Consider the following 16,012-nt stretch of genomic DNA (forward strand, 5'->3'; position numbering starts at 1 on the left):
TCGTCCTGTAATTTCCGACTGGGTGCACCAAGAAAGGCGGCGATCGAAGCTTGATGAACGAGCCACGTTCCTATTAATCATTATTCACCTCCATTGTTGTGGGATGATCGCTTGCTTCTGATGTTTTAATACTTCCCTAACTCGTCCATTTCCGCACCTCCTGAACAGTTCAAATCATTCTATAGCACGAAATTATATCTTTACAGAGGGCAACACATGAAAATATTTTATGAAATAGGCCGTTCGGCTGTAGCAGTTGGTACGCACAACTGCCAGATGGACGACGAAACTATATGAAATTTCGACATAAGAGCGTTTAAGGCGATACCTGCACCTACATTCCTTCCCCAGATATTGCAACGCTGCATATAAGTCCCAGGAACCGCGCTGGGACCCTGAGAGTGAGTGAGAAGATCATAAAAAATGACTTAACAGCCACTAAAAACGCACCCAAGAGGACCAAAGGTACACCTTAACATGCATTTACAAGTCAAAAGACAATTACAAGGGAATTTTCGATATACGCCTTCGTTTTCTAATGGTATGTTTTGTTTTAAACAGAGACTGATTTATCGGGCCAGTGAGCTAATGCTGCGCTATTGTCGAGCCTCCGTGCCGTATAATCTATATCGGATATCGGTTTCTTTCTCGGCTGAATGGGGATCCGATTAAGAAGGCTGTGACCGGCGTGGGAAGGAATGAGTTGTGACCATTGGTTAACGATCTAACCTCAAGAGAAAGAGAGAGAAGAAGACTTTTCTCTTCGAAACTTGCATCTTGCGAAACTTGCATCTCTGCTTTAACGAGACCATAAGTTCAATTTTGTAACTATCTCTTAATACTATTTCTGAGCTTTATATATATATATATATATATATATATATATATATATATATATATATATATATATATATATATATATATATATATATATATATATATATATATATATGGGTGGTAGGAGAAGAAAATATCAAAGTGTTCAGTGAGGATCCACAAGGTCTTCTCTGAGTACTCTTTATTTTCTTCTCCGAGGCTATGGGTCCCTACACTTGCACCAGAGGTGGTACCCCTTCTAGGTATTAAAAAAAATTATATATATATATATATATATATATATATATATATATATATATATATATATATATATATATATATATATATACATATAATATGAGACGAGTATTTTATGAAATTCTCTTCGTGAATTTTTTTTGGACCGTCAATATCAATACATGTAATTAGGTAATTATCAATTGGCTGCCCCATCTGCTACCCGGTCCTTGTGCTTAATGCTATACACACAAATTGGTTCCCATTGTGCAGAGAACGGATGCGTGCGTTGAACTTCATGGCTGTAAGAATTTCCTTACCTTGGGAGCATTTTATCTTCGTCACATCAGAAGAGATTCAATTAAACGGGGGAGGTGTGGGGGGATTTGTGATGGTAGGGGAACAATGACTGTATTCCGGTCATTAAAACCTCGTTGAACCTCGTTTAATAGAAGCAGCGATTATCTTAATGGAACCCCGGATCATTAGATGAGCGCGGACTTAATGCATAAAAATTAAATAGAAAAATGAATGATTTTGAAGAGTGTATGTGGTTATCCATCTTACACAATATTTATATATATGAGACCAGCTGCCCGTATTCTTTGTTTCTTTTTATTCATAACAATACTACACAACTTACCTAATTTAGAACAAAATGAGAGAGAAGTATTAAATGTTTTTTTTTACGGTTTAGTCCTCTATTGTAATGCAATTGTTTTGACATCTTTGAGTTGTTCACTTGAGGTTTATTATATATATATATATATATATATATATATATATATATATATATATATATATATATATATATATATATATATATATGTATATATATATATATATATATATGCCTTCCTATTCTCGGGGACCGGAATCTTGTTAGGCTTATCAAGGTCCCCTCAGGCCAACGATTAACCTCTTCCAGGATGCGATCAGAACAGTTGCCTAGTTCTAGAGAACCTATTTACTGCTATTTGAACAGTGATTTTATGGATCTTGATGGAAAAGCTTTTAATTATCTATTTCTGAAATTCAGTGGTTCCTCTCGTCGTGATTTGTATATGAATATCACAGTAACTTTCGTCCACACCTCTGGGAGCTCATTCATTTACAACGGGAAGTTGAAGACCTCAGCTTGACATATACTCAGTAGGTCTGCTATCTCCTGCAATATTCGTAGTGTGGGACAGTCTATGTCCATTGCTTACGATGCATCCAATTCCAGCATTGTTCTTTTACCTCCTCTAGGCGACCTCAATTTCACTTAGCCCTTCGTATGGCAAAGTCTGATCTTCCAAATCCGTTATGAGTTCTGGATCAGTTCTGAAGAAGTCCTGAAATACTTTGATTCATCTCACACACCTTATCATCTTTTATTTTATTACTTTTCCTTATACAGTAGATTTCCTTAAAACTTGCAGTTGAACCTGAGTTTTGGCCGTGTTCTTGCCTCACTGGTTGTGTTATATATCAAACTTTTTTATGTTAATCTACTAGTTCTTGCTCGCTCATTCTGCGTTCTCTTGAAGCTATTGTGGTTCTCTTCAGTTCTGTTTTTTTTTTAGTGATTTAATGCCATGCCTTCTTACTCTTCCCTGTCGCTAACAGGTTCTGCCCGTCAAACACAGGCCTGATATGGTGCCGGGTTTTATGTCTCTTAAAGCTGAAATGTCTCTACTCTTCTTCCGCGAAACTCGTGGTTATAAGATCAATCATATTTTGTGTAGTTTATCATGAGTAGGAGCAGCGCCTTTTAAACCCAGCACCATTATGACAATGGCATTGCCTTGTTCAACACTTTGCTTCTGAACATTCGCGCTGTATAAGATGTAGTATTGCATCTGATGCTGGAGGCTGTGGTGCTATCTTTAAGATTAGTTATTAATAACCCTTTCTACCCATTTTTCTGCGAAGTTGGCAGGACTAATCGTGAAATTTTTATAATCTTAAATGTTAAAAAATTGCAATCAAATTGTTTTTAAGAATAACGTTACTATGAGAAAATCAGTATGTGCCATGAGGAGGATTCAAACACTCTGGGTACTCCCAAGCATACTCTTTAAGCCACTAGGCCACGATGTGCTAATAAGTAATGTAAACTGAGAGTACCGAGTGTGTAGGTTCGAATTCTCCTCACGGCATCCAACGATTTTCTCATTGGTACATAACGTTAATTTGATTTCTTTGTGCGAATAATAATATCAATAACAAATTATTATTATTAATATTATTATTATTATTATTATTATTATTATTATTATTATTATTATTATTATTATTATTATTATTATTATTATTATTATTATTATTATTATTTTTATTATAATCAAGAGTAATATAACTTGCGTTAAGAGCATGTTATGCTGCAGAAGAAAATGCTTGATTACATCTATCAATTATTGAATGAACGATAAGTTTAAATGCATTTTTTTAATTTTATGAAACCTGATAGTCTTTCTGGAGAGCTGCGCAGCGAGCCTCCTCTCACCGGCCTGACATTTACAGAAACCTAGCGACCGAGAGCCATAAAAGCCATAGTAATAGAACTATAAGAAACTGAAATGTACTGCACTGTCCACCCACATGGATTGGTCGGTACGGCAACGGTCTTGCTTCTTGCAGAGTGGCTGTTCGATCTCCAATGGTCCAAATGGTTGGACACAGTTTCTGTCATATCCTGGCTCTTATGCTGTCCTCGTATATCTTCTAAGTGCCGTCTAGCCATAATGGCTTAGCGATTTCTGTTGATAGTTACCTTGCGCTAGCCAATGAATGCCGCAAAGCTCGATTTCTAATTGACTGGAAGGAGGCAACTTGCCATTGAGCTCAGTATTGGTGTTTGTGCATATCGGGTGTGTGTTTGGCTGACCCTCTCGAAAGTCCTATAACTTCATTGTGTGTTTTATGGCTTAAGTTGGTGTCCTTAATTGTCAAATTTGTCCAGGGCGGCCGGTGCTAGTGCTGTTAAAATGGCTGTTTGAGGCGATTATGTAATGTAGCGTTGGCTCTCTTGATGCTGTTGTCAAACCAACTACTGGTGTGTATGTTCTTTTTAATGTTTGGATTGGAAGGTCATAATGATCGACTGTTTGTAGCATTGAGTTTGTTGTTGGTCATCAGCGGTTGTATTGATTTACGTGATGATGATGTGATTCACACCTACGGTAGGTGAGTGAATACACAGGCGTTCATTTATACGTTCGCACACATGAGCACACACACACACACACACACACACACACACACACACACACACACACACACACACACACACACACACACACACACACACACACACACACACACACACACACCACAAGGGTGAAGTCAGCTGGTGGCTAACTGGACAGCACGCTGGAAGCGTGATCCTGTGGTCCCGGGTTCGATTCCCGGCGCGGGCAAGAAACAATGAGCAGAGTTTCTTTCACCCCAATGCTCCTGTTACCCAGCAGCAAATAGGTACCTGGAAGTTAGTCAGCTGTCATGGGCTGCTGCCTGGTGTGTGTGTGTGTGTGTGTGTGTGTGTGTGTGTGTGTGTGTGTGTGTGTGTGTGTGTGTGTGTGTGTGTGTGTATGTACGGTGTTGGAAAAAAAGCAGTTGTTAACAGTTGATTGACAGTTGAGAGGCGGGTCGAAAGAGAAGAGCTCAACTCCCCTCAAGCACAACTAGGTGAATACATACACACACACACACACACACACACAGCTGAGTGTTGGACCTGATAGCTGAGATGGACCGCGCTCTGGACTCGTAATCCTAGGGTCCGGATTCGATCCTCGGTGATAGCAGGAACAAAATTAGCAGATTCTTTCACCCTGATGCCTCTGTTACCTAGCAGTAAATAGGTACCTGGGAGTTAGGCAGCTGTTACGGGCTGCTTCATGGTGGTGCGTATGTGAGTGAAAAAAAAACAAAAATTTGTTAGTTAGTAACAGTTGATTGATTGATAGTTGAGAGACGGACCGTAAGAGCAGAGCTCATCCTCCGCAAGCACAACTAGATAAACACACACGCACGTGCGTGCACGTGACTCTGAATAACATGTCAAACCAGTTCTAGAATTCTCAGTTTCAGCGTTGAATACATACCTCGTCAAACACAGAAAAGAGATGAAGGAAACTCAGAGTTAAGCCACCAGACTAGTCTCAGACCTGGTAGGCATGAGCTATGAGAAATGACTAGCAATACAAAACTTCAAAATATTACATTCTTGTGAGAGGCGTGTAGTACACTTACACCTACTTTCAAGGAATTCCGATTCTGTTTCAAAGAATCTTTGAAATCAACTTAAATTTTAACATGTATTACAAATCAAAGGAAATACGCGCATGTTATATAATGGTCCATTTAGCTGTCTCTTTAATATCAGCGGTAACCATGTGTTATGCTCGTAACAAGCAGGTTGCATTAGGTCAATGGCCCTTGTTATATGACCCTGGTATAGTGACGCTCCCTCTCAAGGTTATACTCTCTTATTTTTGACGCAAAGGGAACCGGAAAGGGAGTTTAGATGTGGAAGCGGTAATAGTTGGCAGCGGGAAGGGAAAGGGAAAGGCAGCAGGAAGGGAAAGGGGAAGGCAGCAGGAAGGGGAAGGGGAATTCAGCAGGAAGGGGAAGGTAAGGCATGCAGGAAGGGAAAGGGGAAGGCAGCAGGAAGGGAAAGGGGAAGGAAGCAGGAAGGGAAAGGGGAAGGCTGCAGGAAGGAGGAAGGGGAAGGCAGCAGGAAGGGAAAGGGGAAGGCAGCAGGAAGGGAAAGGGGAAGGCAGCAGGAAGGGAAAGGGGAAGGCAGCAGGAAGGGAAAGGGTAAGGCAGCAGGAAGGAGGAAGGGGAAGGCAGCAGGAAGGGGAAGGGGAAGGCAGCAGGAAGGAGGAAGGGGAAGGCAGCAGGAAGGGGAAGGGGAAGGCAGCAGGAAGGAGGAAGGGGAAGGCAGCAGGAAGGGGAAGGTAAGGCCAGCAGGAGCCGGTCGGCCGAGCGAACAGCACGCTGGAGTTGTGATCCTGTGGTCCCGGGTTCGATCCCGGGCGCCGGCGAGAAACAATGGGCAGAGTTTCTTTCACCCTATGCCCCTGTTACCTAGCAGTAAAAGTAGGTACCTGGGTGTTAGTCAGCTGTCACGGGCTGCTTCCTGGGGGTGGATGCCTGGTCGAGGACCGGGCCGCGGGGACACTAAAAGCCCCGAAATCATCTCAAGATAACCTCAAGATAAGGACGGAGAAGGGGAAGGCAGCAGGAAGGGGAAGGTGTCGCATGTGTAGTCGTTGGCCCGACATAGGGTAAACCCCAAAGGGTTTCCGTGTAAGAAAAAAGTGTTCTGTATTTTAAAGTGTATTTAAAGTGTAAAGTGTATTAAAAGTGTAAAGTGTATTTTAAAGTGTAAAATGTAAATTTTTTAAAGTGTGATTATTTATGAAAGTTGATATTTAATACGTTTGTGGTTTTTATATTTATTTTAGTGATTTTGTTGTATTTGCATGTACTAAGCCTAATCTCCTTCCCCCACCCTTGCACACCTGTGCCTTTACCGTCTTGGGTCGTGGTACAAAGGTAAGAACGATCTTATATAATTTACGTTAATGACAGTAATATCTGGGAACTGTTCTCACTTTCTGTTGTGTTCTCGTTTGCTTCGATCATTCTTTATCTGTGTTATTCGGTGTACCCACCAAGTTGTGCTTGCGGGGGTTGAGCTCTGGCTCTTTGGTCACACACACACACACACACACACACATGCGCACATACACACACACACACACACACACACACATGGTAGTGGAAAGAGTAGTGGAAAATGGAATGCACTTGGGGAACAGGTTGTGAAAGCAAATACTATTCATACTTTTAAAACTAGGTATGATAGGGAAATGGGACAGGAGTCATTGCTGTAAACAACCGATTGCTGGAAAGGCGGGATCCAAGAGTCAATGCTCGATCCTGCAAGCACAAATAGGTGAGTACAAATAGGTGAGTACACACACACAAAAGTGTAAACTTCGGTGTGTGTGTATGTCTCTCTCTCTCTTTCTCTCTCTCTCTCTCTCTCTCTCTCTCTCTCTCTCTCTCTCTCTCTCTCTCTCTCTCTCTCTCTCTCTCTCTCTCTCTCTCTCTCTCTCTCTCTCTCTCTCTCTCTCTCTCTCTCTCTCTCTCTCTCTCTCTCTCTCTCTCTCTCTCTCTCTCTCTCTCTCTCTCTCTCTCTCTCTCTCTCTCTCTCTCTCTCTCTCTTACCCCGCTACTTCACCGTCATTAGAAACTCACTCCTCCCTTATATCCCCAACCGTCCAAACTCCCTACCCCTCCCTCTCCTCGCCCCCTTCCCACACCCCTTGCCCTCACCACCTGCTCCCACCTCCCCTCACACGCCGGCCCTGCCCTCTTCTCCCCCCTCCCTTTCCCCCAGCTTCTCCCCTCTCCCCTATTATCTCCTCCCCTTCCCACTCCCCCACTCTCACAGCTGTTCCCCATGGTCTCTCTTATCACACGTGCTATATCCCCAAAGTAATGGTTTTCGCCGTGGTTTTGCCGGTAATGTTGGCCGGAGCTCATTATCCCAAATGTACATTCCATTGAATACTTTTACACTTGTGTTTCCTCTTTATGCAAATTAATTGGTGTTCCGTTACGCTCTCTGGATTGTAGATGGAAGCATAGATTTTATATTATATATTTGATAGGAATGTGCGATGTCTTGAGAGAGAGAGAAAAAGAAGGTGGGAGTTTGGAAGCTGGGTGCATACGGGGGAGAATGTTTATTTAGAGGGTGCAGAAGGGTACAAGGTGTTACACTTGGTCTATTTAAAAACATTGGCGCAATTATTTTTGTTTGTATAATAGTTAGGACTTTGATATTAAAAGAAAGTAAAAATCCGTCGAATTATTTTGATGGTTTTCGTTGCAAAGAACATCATCAGTTGTTCATATTAGTTAATTCATCTGAAATTGGCACTTTAAGATTCCCCATCATTGTCTTGTTTTTCACTAAATCGGAATCCCTTATTCAGCTCCTAGACTTGAATCCTGAACAATTCTTCTTTTATCCCAGCCGATAATATTCAACATTTTCTTCTGAGTTTGAGAAGAAAGAACATTTTCCTAATCTACCGAACCTGTAATCATTTCCAACATCCTTCACCGATGCGGCTTCTCAAGTGCCACTATTGAAGGATGAATACTTTCTTCTATAACAACCTAATAGAATATAATAGAATATAAATACCGTGTACTGTATAATATTCGTTACCTACACTACTTCGTCTGGTTATAGCGTTCCTGGGATGCGTTGGGCACAAATGAGGCTGTTACCGTGGGTAGTTGTAACCTAATTGGGCTCGCTGGAGGGATGCTCTTCAGCTCATTTGTTTTGCTTCTCATTCTTCAATCGATTGATGTATTGCCTTCCAAAGTTTTTCTCAGCTAATCGATAAAGATTAGGTCAACCAAGTGGTGGCGCGGGCATGAATAGCCCGTAATTTTTCGGCGGATTGATGAAGGGTAAGTTATCACAAAAGATGCTACGAGCATCATTAGCCCGTAGATTTTTTTTCGGCTTAGTCATATATACATTTCAAAGTGGTGGGTCAGGTGGATGGTGGATGTTACCGCGGGGGGCAGGTAGACACCGCCAGGTGGGTATAATGTACCGACACGTCATAACTCATTATATGTATGAATGCCCAAGACGTCAAACAAGTACTCGGAAGCTTCAAGGCTCTCTGGTGATGTTTTGCATAGTAATAGCTATTGGGGTGGTTCAGCCCCCCTGGAAGTGTGGGGAGTTCTAAGGCCAACTTGGGTCTGTCATTTCTTGTATGTAACGTAACTATTGGATAGTGTGTCCTTTGGTTCTGGAAGAAGATATGAGTCCGTGTTAGTGTCCGCTCACGGTACCTCTTCTGTTTGTAGCTCCTATAGGAAGGAAAAACAGAATAACATACATTTCCTAAGTTTGAAAATAAACAGACGAGCAAAGCACAGAATTCCACCATCGGTGATTTACAGTCATGTTTGCGTCATCTCTTTCTGAGGCTATGAATCTAAAACATTACACAAACATATATATGAAATTCACGTATCGTAAAGAGTATTGAATAGATCCATCGGAAACTATCAAGCTCATTGCGGTAATAAGGTTTTGGTTAATATGCAGATCCAGAAAGGGGATAGGGGGATTATCATATAATAAATATCAAAATACTGTTACTATTGATTCAGATTTTCATCATATCTATTCATGCACTTAACTGCTGGATGTACTTTGCTTTGAGTGGTTCTTCACGTATTCGTCCCCCACTTTCTCTGTCGCTCTCTTTTCTCTCTCTCTCTCTCTCTCTCTCTCTCTCTCTCTCTCTCTCTCTCTCTCTCTCTCTCTCTCTCTCTCTCTCTCTCTCTCTCTCTCTCTCTCTCTCTCTCTCTCTCTCTCTCTCTCTCTCTCTCTCTCTCTCTCTCTTTCTCTCTCTAACAGAGAGTAATCTCTCAGCTTCATGTGGACCTCCTCTGCTCTCTACAACAATAGTTGCGGACTATTCCCAGCAAAAAACAATTATGCAAAATTTTAGTTGCAGTGCATCCCTCAGCAGAAGAATAATTACGAAGGGAAGGGTGCCTGTAATTATCGTGTCTACCCGCAGGTCACTATTTAGTCATTTTCCTAGGATTGGTACTTCAGTTATGCTCCGTCTGTCCTGCCTTTAATTAAGAAGCCTGTTTCTATTCTATTTTCAATGTCATTTCCCTGCTCTAACTTAGTCCTCTCTTAGCTTTTGACTTGCGGCACGTCACAAGATACTGCAAGTAGCACTGATGAAGCAAAGAGCAGTAACCCATTATTGGCCCATAGCGATTTAGTGTAGGTTACTAAGATATTTTTGTTGGTAGTTAGCGCGTCATTTAGGGAAATGGTATATTATGCTAATACCTTTTATTTAATGTTATTAGGCTGTCTTTATTGCTCTGGTACCTCGTAAAAGGTGTTATTGAGCCTGTTTAGCATTCAGCCACATAGTTTTATTAGATCTCAATTCGGGTGGGTTAGATCACACTCCCCTTCGGGGGCTAGTATTAAACTCATTCTCACTATAGTCAGAGAGATAGACCACATTGCCTCTCAATGAACTATAATAATCCCATATTTCCTAGAGATACATAAGTAGATTTAAATGCTTCTCGGTGGCTTATTTTAATCCTATATATTCAGACGATGCTGCGGTAGATTTGATAGCTTCTTAAATCTCATTCTCACCAGCAATATAAATGATCAGAGTTACTTTAATCACAGCGAAGAAAGACCCCCCAATAGCAATCATCATGTCACTTCACTAGTATCTGTACTGAAGGGAAAAAACTGAAGGAAAAAAATACTGAACGGTAGGGGTAATGGAAGATAAGGGGGGGGGGAGAGAACAATGGCCCGTTAATATACATTAATCCTTTTCTCAGAAATGACATAAATGATTAGGTTTACCTTCCCTGCAGTCTTTTGTTTCTTGACGAGGATAATAGGCCAAGGCCTCTCCATCCTTGCCCACGCTGGGCCATCCCTGGGCAGGTAACGGTTTGACAAGACTGTTTTTTTTCTATAAGAAAAAACAATCTTCAATTTTATCGAGTAAAACTGAGTGTGATACAGCTTTAACAAGCATGCTAGGTGAGGTGCGGGGAACTAAGGATAAATAAGATGAAGAATGAGGAGGTGAAGAAGGCTGGAAAAGAGTATAGTGTCAAACGACGCCGGCCGATAGAGCCCACAGTACCCGGATCGGATCCTATGATCGTCGACTGTGTTGACCAGTGGCGCTCACAACAGCCAAGAGAAAGACTGCGGGGCACGTCAATCACACGACCTCTGGTCTCGACTCAGCATCCGTCTTCGTGTCGTCTCCCCCGACTACGACACCCAGTGTGCCACACGACGACCTGCCTCGTTAACGCCTCTCCGAGGAGCCTCTGTGACCCCGTGGGATGACGCCAACCATGACCCCATTTACTATAGGTCTGTTAAACGAGGGCCGTCCCGACCCTACTAACTCAAACTGTCCTATAATTTGCTGAAAATCTTATTGGATCGTAATTGGCAGTCTGATTTTTGGCCAGGTAACCTTAACGTGGGTTCTGGCTGAGGACTCTACCCCCACCCCACACTCCCCCCAATCCACTCTCACACTCCTCATAAACCCCACTCCCACCCTTTATCTTTTCGTCGTCTTCCTCCTCCTCCTCTTCTTCGTCATCTCTCCTTTCTTAACACTAAACCCCCCTCCTTACTCTCCCCCCACATCTCCTCCTCCTCTCAGTTCTCCGGCCACCCCTCCCCCCTTCCCCTTTCATCTCCCGTGAAAGAAGCTTGACTCCCTCCCACACCTCTTCTCTCCTTCCTTCCCTCCACTCTTCCCCTCCCATCTTTCCCTCAAGTTCAATCTGATTAGCAAGCAACATGGTATTTAATTCTCCTCGATGTGCACTTGTACCTGATGTTATGCGTTGTTAAAATTGAGTTTTTTCACCTCTGTTGGAATATGGCTTAATTAATGTGATCTTTCGTAAACTCCTCAAGAAAGCCTGATTAGGCCTTGTCGTTTATGAGAGGAGAGTTTCGAGGGTTGTTGGGGCTGAGAAGGGATTGGGCTACTGTCGGTGTCAATTATTAATGCGAGCATTAATGTGAAATAATTGGTGAGATCTTACCATGTGATTTTCACATATCATTTGGCATTTCGTTATTGGTTTCTTTCTACCAATTCCTTATTTTAGAACATCATTTTCCTTCTTTTTCAATCATCTCTGCTCTTGCTTCTTCCAGCATTATAGTTTCTTTTATCCCGTCCTCTCCTTCCTAAATCCAGATCTTTCTTTCTTCCTTCCAGCATACCCTTTCTTTCATCCAGTTCAACAAATCTTTTCTTCCTCACTTCCTCTACTTTCTTTTTCTACTCATGAAAACATACGAATGAAGGAATCAACGGAAGGCTCATTGACTCATGCCAGGCAGCTTATAATTAACTATTAAACAAATAAATGACTCAAGTATCTATTAGTCAAATATGTGAGTGAAAGTAATTGGATAATTACTCTAAGGCATGTGTGTCTCACTAACAGGTACTTAACTCCTGTGTGTTTGTTACCAGATAATTAACTCGTCTATGGTACTATCAGATACTTTAGACTTACCAGTTAATTTGCTTTCATTAGAGTTATTTGACAACTTATTCCATGGATTTGAAACTATAATTGTAAGCCAGTGTTTGTTTGTTTTATTTTCAGTATTTAATCATTTATCTTGTGTTAATTATTTTGTGTTCCAAATTGAGGTAATACAATTAGCACTCTACATATATGTACAAGTCTATATAATATCCCATTCTAAACCATTTTATAAATTTGTGTCCTTGAAATATGTCTTCATTTACTCTTTGCCTTTGTAGAGTGTAAACCCATTTTTATATTCACATTTCAGGTTAAAATTCCCAATATTAATTTAATCCTCTGCGTCTTTATTCTTTACAGATAATTTACTTCTTAAATTTACAGAATATGCAGAATGCTCTTTGTCTCTCAGGTGATGTAGGTCCTAATCATCAAGCAGATGATGTTGGTCTTACTCATCAAGCAGGTGATGTAGATCTTACTCACCAAGCAGGTGATGTAGGTCCTACTCACCAAGCAGGTGATGTAGGTCTTACTTATCAAGCAGGTGATGTAGGTCTTACTCATCAAGCAGGTGATGTAGGTCCTACTCACCAAGCAGGTGATGTAGGTCTTACTTATCAAGCAGGTGATGTAGGTCCTACTCACCAAGCAGGTGATGTAGGTTTTACTTATCAAGCAGGTGAAGTAGGTCTTACTCATCAAGCAGGTGTTGTAGGTCTTACTTATCAAGCAGGTGATGTAAGTCTTACTCATCAAGCAGGTGATGTAGGTCTTATCAAGCAGGTGATGTAGGTCTTACTCATCAAGCAGGTGATGTAGGTCTTACTCATCAAGCAGGTGATGTAGGTCTTACTCATCAAGCAGGTAATGTAGCTCTTGCCTTGTGAATCTCTAGTTGTACAGGAATCTGTATTTGTCGCTTTAGTGGTGCAGGTGTCTGTATGTGGTTCTATAAGTCATTCAAAGGATGAAGTTGTGACCTAGTATTACTGAGGTATTGCAAATGTTGCAATGTGTTTTATGTGTTGCAAGTATTCTTGTGAAACTGTCATTTTCCAGTTACTAAAGTTATACTAGATCCTGTTAAGGTTCTCTTAGTTGCAGTTAAGATTCTCTTAGCCCCTTCTAGAGTCAGGTAACTTTGCTTCTAAGTTTGCATTAGTAACTATCAATAACTTCATAAGTAATCTGCGTGTAGTGAGAATACATATGATCTGTTGTTGTTAAACAGTTTACGAGCTTGGAAACATTGCAACCCAAGGTTATTATTATTACAGACAACCTCGTAGCACTTCGGAGCTCATAGACTGCTTATTAAATATACACTTAAGCTATTATGATCGAGGAGAGATGCAGAGGTTACGTATGTGGAGGCGCAAATGCTTGACGAATCCAGACTTTGGTGACAGTTTGTGCTTCTTAATATGAATGGATCTGTCCTATTGTCTCTCAGATCTACAGGTGTTGAGCGTCTAGCCATGTTCTGTGAAATTCTACTCTTTTTGGTTTTCATATTAATTCATGAGTACATGCAAAAACATTGCCTTTGTTGACAAGTGACGTTAGCAGACGTCTCCCATATGATTGCCTTACTGCTTCTGATTTGATTACTTATGCTTCTAATCTTTATTCGGAAGAATAATACTTTTTCAGTGTTCTCTTTATTACTGCTTATTTCTCCGGTCGGTTAAGGTGTCATGACCTTTGTATTATTCAGTTACAATAATAAGTTATAACATGATATTGTCATAACAATTACTTTTGTACTCTAATTATTTCAGGAACTATCCATTAACATTGCCTTTCCGTGATTCTTCATGTTGATATGATATGGTATTTCACGGTTTCATGACATGGCACTTCACGGTTTCATGACATGGCACTTCAGAGTTATCACTCTTCACAGTGTAAATATATGACCGTGATGTCACATATTTGCATATCACTACATCATATCATGGCTCCATGATATGATATTTCATGGTACGATCATATAACACTTCTTAATGCCATTACATGACACTTCTTGGTGCCATGATGTGACACCTCATATTGCCTTTATATGATACTTCATGATTACATGATATGACATTTCTTGGTGCTATAATATTGTTCAGCATGGTGCCATAATATGACACTGAATGGTGCCATAATATGACACTGCATGGTGCCATAATATGACACTGCATGGTGCCATAATATGACACTGCATGGTGCCATAATATGACACTGCATGGTGCCATAATATGACACTGCATGGTGCCATAATATGACACTGCATAGTGCCATAATATGACACTGCATGGTGCCATAATATGACACTGCAGGGTGACATGAGATGTAACTTAATAGTGATGCTATTTCATGGTTTCCTCAAAACATGTATTTATCGCGAGTCATATTTTAAGACAAATGTTCTCTATAATTATACCAAGAAACGTCCTGAAAACTACACATTTTCCTATTGAACCATTAGCCTTCCTTGAGCGATGCCATCAAGTGCTCGCTTTATGGTGTCATTATATGTAGGATTAAAGGTGTTATCCATATTATTATAAATATTGTCAAAGTCCATGCATGATTCATAGTGGCAATAAATGTATGATTTTTTCGTGTCATCTAAAGTTGACTTTTTCATGTCAACCAAAGCTGACTTTTTCATGTCATTCCAAAATTGACTTTTTCATGTCATTCAATATCTGATTCATTATGTCATCTAATATCTGATTATTATGTCATCTAATGTATGATTTATTATGTCATCCAATGAATGACTTTATGTCATCCATTATATTATTTTATTGTCATTCAGTGCATGATTTTTTGTATCATTTAGTGTATGTGTCATATAGTGCCACTTCACAGTGGAATAAATTATTTACTTCAGGCATTTACCCAATAATTTCATGATAATTTTTGGCATCTGTTTTCATGCACTGTAATTATGGTTCTAAAAATTTTAGGTTAAGTTCACACGAACAAGGGGTAAGATATAATATGTGGAACAAGATAAGAATGAGAGCGACAAAAAGAGAGAGAGAGAGAGAGAGAGAGAGAGAGAGAGAGAGAGAGAGAGAGAGAGAGGGGGGGAGAGGGAGAAAGAGGGAGAGAGAGAGAGAGAGAGAGAGAGAGAGAGAGAGAGAGAGAGAGAGAGAGAGAGAGAGAGAGAGAGAGAGAGAGAGAGAGAGAGAGAGAGAGAGAGAGAGAGAGAGAGACAGACAGAGAGAGACAGAGAGAACATGTGAGAGTAATGTCCCCCCATTACATGAGCCAGCCTACCATGAACACAGAGGGAAGGAGGGAGAAAGGGAGATAGGAAGGGCGGAAAGGAGAGAGGGAGGCAGAGAAGGTGCTCATGTGGTAGTCTACCGTATTCAGGTGGTTATTAAGACGTCAAATTGTATAAAATTAATAGCTAAAGGCCCAGTCCATGTTATGGCTCGTCCACCGCTAATGACCGCATCAAGTAACTACTGCCACAGATAATTATCTGTAATGATATCTCTATTACGACCAATATACTGTGTATAATATTTCTGTAAACAGGTTAATGGAAGACAAGTACGTAAATATAGCAATTTGCTACAATTTTCTTACAATTTTAAACAAAATGCATTGTCGTAAAATGGGTTATTTTGGTGAGTGTGTCTGAATGTATTTTAAATTGACGCATTCTCCTACGATTAATTTATTATCATTTTCTTCTCAACAGAGCTGCCTGCCAGCATTCTAAATCCATAAATCTATTTTATGTTTTCTCTATGTCGAATCTTATCCCTCAAAATGCTTGAAGTGTTTGCCAATTTCACATCTTCTAGTC

At 40.6% G+C, this 16,012-nt stretch overlaps 1 protein-coding gene across 4 annotated transcripts in view; it reads left to right on the forward strand.

The window, feature by feature from the left end:
* Positions 1-16,012, forward strand: part of LOC138356263 (homeobox protein abdominal-A homolog) — a 226,910-nt gene that overhangs the window by 201,739 nt on the left and 9,159 nt on the right. The window lies entirely within an intron of this gene.

Source organism: Procambarus clarkii, chromosome 7, assembly GCF_040958095.1.
Source record: "Procambarus clarkii isolate CNS0578487 chromosome 7, FALCON_Pclarkii_2.0, whole genome shotgun sequence".
Taxonomy (NCBI): domain Eukaryota; kingdom Metazoa; phylum Arthropoda; class Malacostraca; order Decapoda; family Cambaridae; genus Procambarus; species Procambarus clarkii.